Source organism: Lolium perenne, chromosome 7 (assembly GCF_019359855.2).
Source record: "Lolium perenne isolate Kyuss_39 chromosome 7, Kyuss_2.0, whole genome shotgun sequence".
NCBI classification, from domain to species: domain Eukaryota; kingdom Viridiplantae; phylum Streptophyta; class Magnoliopsida; order Poales; family Poaceae; genus Lolium; species Lolium perenne.
The window spans coordinates 102149834-102159366 of record NC_067250.2 but is presented as its reverse complement, the minus strand read 5'-3'; positions in this window follow the sequence as shown (position 1 = coordinate 102159366).

The window sequence follows — 9533 nt, the reverse complement described above, 5'->3', positions numbered from 1 at the left end:
ACACACCAGGGGGGCGCCCCCCCCCCTCTTGGCCGCGCCGCCACCACGTGTGGTGGCCCTGGGCCTCTCCTCTGGCCCCTCTTCGGTGCTCTGGAAGCTTCCTTGAATATAAGATCGTGGGCGTTGATTTCGTCCAATTCCGAGAATATTTCCTTACTAGGATTTCTGAAACCAAAAATAGCAGAAAACAGGAACTGGCCCTTCGGCATCTCGTCAATAGGTTAGTTCCGGAAAATGCATAATAATGACATAAAGTGTGTATAAAACATGTGTGTATCATCATAAAAGTAGCATGGAACATAAGAAATTATAGATACGTTGGAGACGTATCAGTCTCCAATCAAGACAGCATTGAAATCCTCAGGGAAATCCATCTAGGGGATTGCGGGCATCATGCCGCCCCCAGGTCCCTTGTTGCAGAAGCTTTTCGGCTTGGATTTTACTGGCTCACAGCTAAAGAAGATGCTGATAAATTGGTAAAAACTTGCCGAGGTTGTCAGTACTATGCTACTCAACCAAACGCTCCAGCCCAAGAGCTGAAGACCATCCCTATCACCTGGCCGTTCGCGGTCTGGGGGCTAGACATGGTTGGTAAATTAAAGAAATCATCTCCTGGAGGTTTTGAGTACCTCCTGGTCCCTGTTGACAAGTTCAGTAAGTGGATCGAGGCCAAGCCAGTGAGAAAAGCCGATGGTGCTATGGCACTAAAATTTGTCTGCAGCCTCGTGACGAGATTAGGCATCCCACACAACATAATCACAGGAAATGGCACGAACTTCGCGCAAGGAGAACTGAAGGACTATTATCATGACACAAGGATCCGGCTTGAACTCGCATCTGTGGCTCACCCACAATCCAATGGTCAAGTCGAAAGAGCAAATGGCCTCATCCTATCCGGAATTAAACCTCGCCTCGAAGAACCACTGCGACGCGTAGCCGGAGCTTGGGCCGATGAGTTGGACTCTGTCCTGTGGAGTTTACGAACTACCCCTAACAGGTCAACCGGGTTCACTCCGTTCTTTCTGGTGTACGGATCCGAAGCCGTGTTCCCCTCCGACATCATCCACGATTCACCGCGAGTTTCCGCCTACAATGAAGAAACTGCTGACGAGGCCAGACAGCTATCTGTGGACCTGATCGAAGAAGCTCGGAATCTAGCTGACCAACATTCCACCATCTACCAGCAGAAACTCCGACGCTATCACAGCCGTCGAGTTCGGAATCGCTCGTTCATGGCCGGAGACTTGGTCCTCCGCCTTCGCCAGGTGAAAGACCATAAGCTGCAATCTCCATGGGAAGGACCCTTCGTCGTTAGCAAAGTGCTTCATAACGGATCGTACTACCTTGTCGATTTCCGGGAACTAAAGGATAGACCTGCTAACTGGTACCGGAAACGCAAGCGGGAGGATCCGGATGACATCTATGATGAAACAGAACGTCCTTGGAACATTGCATAGCTACGTCCTTTCCACACTTAGCAAATTTTTCGAGTTATATACTCTGTAATAGTTATACATGATCAATGAAATAAAACTTTTGGTTCACTCTTTGAGTCTTTTACCTCCTTTAATTGTTCATTTTTAGATCGTGTATGTTTTTCCGACTAAAACCGCAGAGCTGGATGTTTCCGCCTATGCGTGTGTGAAAGTTGTAATTTTAAAAAATCGTCCTTTAGGACGTAAGCTTAAGTTTTTTGGTGGAAATATTTTCTGTTGCAAACTCATGGATTCCTGGTAGCGATTTCCGGCACCTCGGCTGGGGGCTTGTTTCCGCGGTTATTGACGGATCGCCATTGGGCTTCGTCGCCGCTGGCGAGCTTCTCCGGTTAAAGGTCTTCCGGCTCTGCTTGTGACGGTAAAGCACACGTCCGTTGGGAACCCCAAGAGGAAGGTGTGATGCGTACAGCAGCAAGTTTTCCCTCAGTAAGAAACCAAGGTCATCGAACCAGTAGGATATGAAGGCCACGTGAAGGTTGTTGGTGAAGGAGTGTAGTGTGGTGCAACACCAGGGATTCCGGCGCCAACGTGGAACCTACACAACACAATCAAAATACTTTGCCCCAACTTAACAGTGAGGTTGTCAATCTCATCGGCTTGCTGTAAACAAAGGATTAAACGTATGGTGTGGAGAATGATGTTTGTTTGCAAAGAACAGCAGAGAACAGTGATTGCAGTAGATTGTATTTCAGATGTAAAAGAATGGATCGGGGTCCACAGTTCACTAGTGGTGTCTGTCCAATAAGATAAATAGCATGTTGGGTGAACAAATTACAGTTGGGCAATTGACAAATAGAGAGGGCATAACAATGCACATACATATCATGATGACTAATATGAGATTTACTTAGGGCATTACGACAAAGAACATAGACCGCTATCCAGCATGCATCTATGCCTAAAAAGTCCACCTTCGGGTTAGCATCCGCACCCCTTCCAGTATTAAGTTGCAAACAACAGACAATTGCATTAAGTACTGTGCATAATGTAAACAATACACATATCCTTAGACAAAGCATTGCTGTTTTATCCCTAGTGCCAACAGCACATCCATAACCTTAGAACTTTCTGTCACTGTGCCAGATTCAATGGAGGCATGAACCCACTATCGAGCATAAACACCCCCTCTTGGAGTTACAAGTATCAACTTGGCCAGAGCCTCTACTAGCAACGGAGAGCATGCAAGATCATAAACAACACATATATGATAGATCAATAATCAACTTGACATAGTATTCCATATTCATCGGATCCCAACAAACACAACATGTAGCATTACAAATAGATGATCTTGATCATGATAGGCAGCTCACAAGATCTAAACATGATACCACAAGAGGAGAAGACAACCATCTAGCTACTGCTATGGACCCATAGTCCAAGGATGAACTACTCACGCATCAGTCCGGAGGCGGGCATGTTGATGTAGAGCCCTCCGGTGATGATTCCCCTCTCCGGCAGGGTGCCGGAGGCGATCTCCTGAATCCCCCGATATGGGATTGACGGCGGCGGCGTCTCAGTATGTTTTCTCGTATCGTGGCTCTCGGTACTAGGGTTTTCGCGACGGAGAGATTAAATAGGCGAAGGGGCAGAATCGGGGGACGCTCGAGGGGCCCACCCCATAGGGCGGCGCGGCCAGGGGTGGGGCCGCGCCCCCCTAGGGTGTGGCCGCCTCATCGCCCCTCTTTGTCTCCTCTTCGGACTTCTGGAAGGCTCCGTGGAAAATAAGACCGTTGGCTTTTGTTTCGTCCAATTCCGAGAATATTTTCTGTGTAGGATTTCTGAAACCAAAAACAGCAGAAAACAAGAACTGACGCTTCGGCATCTTGTTATTAGGTTAGTGCCGGAACATGCATAAAAATGATATAAAGTGTATATAAAACATGTGAGTATTGTCATAAAACTAGCATGGAACATAAGAAATTATAGATACGTTTGAGACGTATCAAGCATCCCCAAGCTTAGTTCCTACTCGCCCTCGAGTAGGTAAACGATAACAAGGATAATTTCTGAAGTGACATGCTACTATCATAATCTTGATCAATACTATTGTAAAGCATATGAGATGAATGAAGTGATTCAAAGCAATGGTAAAGATAATGACTAAACAACTGAATCATATAGCAAAGACTTTTCATGAATAGTACTTTCAAGACAAGCATCAATAAGTCTTGCATAAGAGTTAACTCATAAAGCAATAAATTCTTAATAGAAGGTTTTGAAACAACACAAGGGAAGATATAAGTTTCAGCAGTTGCTTTCAACTTCAACATGTACATCTCATGGATAATTGTCAACACAAAGTAATATGATGAATGCAAATAAGCAAGTATGTAGGAATCAATGCACACATTTGACACAAGTGTTTGCTTCTAAGATGGAAAGAAGTAGGCAAACTGACTCAACATAAAGTAAAAGAAAGACCCTTCACAGAGGGAAGCAGGGATTACTCATGTGCTAGAGCTTTTATTTTTAAAACATGGAAACAATTTTGTTAACGGTAGTAATAATTCATATGTGTTATGCATAAAACATTCTATAAGTTGCAAGCCTCATGCATCGAATACCAATAGTGCTCGCACCTTGTCCTAATTAGCTCGAATTTCCATGGATTATCATTGCATTACATATGTTTCAACCAAGTGTCACAAAGGGGTACCTCTATGTCACCTGTACAAAGGTCCAAGGAGATAGATCGCATTTGATTTCTCGTTTTTGATAGATCTCAACTTGAGGACATCGATACCGGGACAACATAGAAAACAGATAATGGACTCCTCTTTAATGCTTAAGCATTCAACAACAGATAATATTCTCATAAGAGATTGAGGATTAATGTCCAAGCTGAAACTTCCACCATGATACATGGCTTTGGTTAGCGGCCCAATGTTCTTCTCTAACAATATGCATACTCAAACCATTCAACTCATGGCAAATCTCCCTTACTTCAGACAAGACGAACATGCATAGCAACTCACATGATATTCAACAAAAGTGTAACAGTTGATGGCGTCCCCAGAAACATGGTTACCGCTCAATAAGCAACTTATAAGAAATAAGATACATAAGCGACATATTCTTTACCACAATAGTTTTTAAGCTACTTTCCCATGAGCTATATATTGCAAAGACAAGGAATGAAATTTTTTAAGGTAGCACGCAAGCAATTTACTTGGAATGGCTGAGAAATACCACATAGTAGGTAGTTATGGTGGACACAAATGGCATAAGTTTTGGCTCAAGGTTTTGGATGCATGAGAAGCATTCCCTCTCAGTACAAGGCTTTGGCTAGCAAGGTTGTTTGAAGCAAACACAAGTATGAACCGGTACAGCAAAACTTACATAAGAACATATTGCAAGTATTATAAGACTCTACACTGTCTTCCTTGTTGTTCAAACACCTTTACCAGAAAATATCTAGACTTTAGAGAGACCAATCATGCAAACCAAATTTCAACAAGCTCTACAGTAATTCTGCACTAATAGGTTCAAACTACACGATGCAAGAGCTTAAACATGATCTATTTGAGAGCTCAAAACAATTGCCAAGTATCAAATTATTCAAGATAATATACCAATTACCACATGAAGCATTTTCTGTTTCCAACCAAATAGCAATAAACAAAGCGGTTTTCAACCTTCGCCATGAACATTAAAAGTAAAGCTAAAAACACCAGTGTTCAATATGAAAAAGCGGAGCGTGTCTTTCTCCCACACAAGGAATGATAGGATCCGAATTTATTCAAACACAAACAAAAATAAAAGCATACAGACGCTCCAAGTAAAGCACATAAGATGTGACGGAATAAAAATATAGTTTCACTAGAGATGACCTGATAAAATGTTGATGAAGAAGGGGATGCCTTGGGCATCCCCAAGCTTAGATGCTTGATTCTTCTTGAAATATGCAGAGATGAACCACGGGGGCATCCCCAAGCTTAGAATTTTCACTCTTCTTGATCGTATTATATCATCCTCCTCTGTTGACCCTTGAAAACTTTCTCCACACCAAACTCAAAACAATCTCATTAGAGGGTTAGTGCATAATCAAAAATTCACATGTTTAGAGAGGACACAATCATTCCCAACACTTCTAGATATTACCCAAAGCTACTGAAATTTAATGGAGCAAAGAAATCCACTCAAATACAGTAAAGGAGGTAATGTGAAATAAAAGGCAGAATCTGTCAAAACAGAACAGTCCGTAAAGACGAATTTTTTAGAGGAACTTAACATGCTCAGATGAAGAAGCTCAAATTGAATGAAAGTTGCGTACATATCTGAGGATCACTCATGAATTTTTGCAGATTTTTCTGAGTTTCCTACAGAGAGATCTACTCAAATTCGTGACAGCTAGAAATCTGTTTCTGCGCAGAAATCCAAATCTACTATCAACCTTATTATAAAAGACTTTACTTGGCACAACAATGCAATAAAGTAAAGATACAAAGGTATTGCTACAGTAGTAACAAGCACCTTGAAACAAAAATAGCAGAAATAAAATAATGGGTTGTCTCCCATAAGCGCTTTTCTTTAACGCCTTTCAGCTAGGCGCAGAAAGTGTAAATCAAGTAACATCAAGAGAAGAAGCATCAACATCATAATTTGTTCTAATAATAGAATCAAAAGGTAACTTCATTCTCTTTCTAGGGAAGTGTTCCATACCTTTCTTAAGAGGGAATTGATATTTAATATTTCCTTCTTTCATATCAATAATAGCACCAACAGTTCGAAGAAAGGGTCTTCCCAAAATAATAGGACAAGATGCATTGCATTCAATATCCAGAACAACAAAATCAACGGGGACAAGGTTATTGTTAACCGTAATGTGAACATTATCAATCCTCCCCAAAGGTTTCTTTATAGAATTATCAGCGAGATTAATATCCAAATAACAATATTTCAATGGTGGCAACTCAAGCATATCATAGAGTTTCTTAGGCATAACGGAAATACTTGCACCAAGATCACATAAAGCATTACAATCAAAATCATTGACCTTCATTTTAATGATGGGCTCCCAACCATCTTCTAACTTCCTAGGAATAGAAGTTTCAAGTTTTAATTTCTCTTCTCTAGCTTTAATGAGAGCATTTGTAATATGTTTTGTAAAGGCCAAGTTTATAGCACTAGCATTAGGACTTCTAGCAAGTTTTTGCAAGAACTTAATAACTTCAGAGGTATGACAATTATCAAAATCAAAACCATTATGATCTAAAGCAATGGGATCATTGTCCCCAATATTCTGAAAAATTTCAGCACTCTTATCACAAACAGTTTCAGCAGTTTCAGGCAATTTTGCATGCTTTGTATTAGAGGTAGAAACATTGCCAGCACCAATTATTTTACCATTGATAGTAGGAGGTTTAGCAACATGTGAAGCATTAACATTACTAGTGGTGGTAATATTCCAAACTTTAGCTACATTATTCTCTTTAGCTAGTTTTTCTTCTCTTTCCCACCTAGCATGCAATTCAGCCATCATTCTAATATTGTCATTAATTCGAACTTGTATAGCGTTTGCTGTAGCAAATGACTTAATATCTTTATCTTCATTAGGCATAACTTTCAATTTTAAAAGATCAACATCAGCAACAAGACTATCAACCTTAGAAGCAAGAACATCAATTTTACCAAGCTTTTCTTCAACAGATTTGTTAAAAGCAGTTTGTGTACTAATAAATTCTTTAAGCATGACTTCAAGACCAGAGGGTACAACCCTACTATTGTTGTAAGAATTACCATAACCATTACCATTATTAGAAGGATATGTCTTGTAGTTGTTACCAAAATTATTCCTATAAGCATTGTTGTTGAAATTATTTCTTTTAATGAAGTTCACATCAACATGCTCTTCTTGAGCAACCAATGAAGCTAAAGGAACATTATTAGGATCAACATTAGATCTACCATTAACAAGCATAGACATAATAACATCGATCTTATCACACAAGGAGGAGGTTTCTTCAACAGAATTTACCTTCTTACCTTGCGGAGTCCTTTCAGTGTGCCATTCAGAGTAGTTGATCATCATATCATCAAGAAGCTTTGTTGCGGAACCCAAAGTGATGGACATAAAGGTACCTCCAGCAGCTAAATCCAATAGGTTCCTTGAAGAAAAATTCAATCCTGCATAAAAGGTTTGGATGATCATCCAAGTAGTCAGTCCATGGGTAGGGCAATTTTTTACCAAAGATTTCATTCTTTCCCATGCTTGGGCAACATGTTCATTATCCAATTGCTTAAAATTCATTATGCTACTTCTCAAAGATATAATTTTAGCAGGAGGATAATATCTTCCAATGAAAGCATCTTTACATTTGGTCCATGAATCAATACTATTCTTAGGCAAAGATAGCAACCAATCTTTAGCTCTTCCTCTTAAGGAGAAAGGAAACAATTTCAGTTTTATAATGTCCCCATCTACATCCTTATACTTTTGCATTTCACAAAGTTCAACAAAATTATTAAGATGGGCAGCAGCATCATCAGTACTAACACCAGAAAATTGCTCTCTCATAACAAGATTTAGTAAAGCAGATTTAATTTCATAAAATTCTGCTGTAGTAGCAGGTGGAGCAATAGGAGTGCATATAAAATCATTATTATTGGTGCTAGTGAAATCACACAACTTAGTGTTCTCAGGAGTATTCATTTTAACAATAATAAAAATAAGTAAAGCAAACTAAATTAAGTAAAATAAAACAAGTAACTATTTTTTTTTTGTGTTTTTGATATAAAGAAAGCAAACAAGACAGAAAATAAAATAAAGTAAAGCAAGACAATAAACAAAGTAAAGAGATTGGATGTGAGAGACTCCCCTTGCAGCGTGTCTTCATCTCCCCGGCAACGGCGCCTGAAAAAGAGTAGCTTGTGACGGTAAAGCACACGTCCGTTGGGAACCCCAAGAGGAAGGTGTGATGCGTAGAGCAGCAAGTTTTCCCTCAGTAAGAAACCAAGGTTAACGAACCAGTAGGAGATGAAGGCCACGTGAAGGTTGTTGTTGAAGGAGTGTAGTGCGGCGCAACACCAGGGATTCCGGCGCCAACGTGGAACCTGCACAACACAATCAAAATACTTTGCCCCAACTTAACAGTGAGGTTGTCAATCTCACCAGCTTTCTGTAAACAAAGGATTAAACGTATGGTGTGGAGAATGATGTTTGTTTGCAAAGAACAGCAGAGAACAGTGATTGCAGTAGATTGTATTTCAGATGTAAAAGAATGGACTGGGGTCCACAGTTCACTAGTGGTGTCTCTCCAATAAGATAAATAGCATGTTGGGTGAACAAATTACAGTTGGGCAATTAACAAATAGAGAGGGCATAACAATGCACATACATATCATGATGACTAATATGATATTTACTTAGGGCAATACGACAAAGAACGTAGACCGCTATCCAGCATGCATCTATGCCTAAAAAGTCCACCTTCGGGTTAGCATCCGCACCCCTTCCAGTATTAAGTTGCAAACAACAGACAATGGCATTAAGTACTGTGCGTAATGTAAACAATACAAATATCCTTAGACAAAGCATTGATGGTTTATCCCTAGTGGCAACAGCACATCCATAACCTTAGAACTTTCTGTCACTGTCCCAGATTCAATGGAGGCATGAACCCACTATCGAGCATAAATACCCCCTCTTGGAGTTACAAGTATCAACTTGGCTAGAGCCTCTACTAGCAACGGAGAGCATGCAAGATCATAAACAACACATATATGATAGATCAATAATCAACTTGACATAGTATTCCATATTCATCGGATCCCAACAAACACAACATGTAGCATTACAAATAGATGATCTTGATCATGATAGGCAGCTCACAAGATCTAAACATGATAGCACAAGAGGAGAAGACAACCATCTAGCTACTGCTATGGACCCATAGTACAAGGATGAACTACTCACGCATCAGTCCGGAGGCGGGCATGGTGATGTAGAGCCCTCCGGTGATGATTCCCCTCTCCGGCAGGGTGCCGGAGGCGATCTCCTGAATCCCCCGAGATGGGATTGACGGCTGCGGCGTC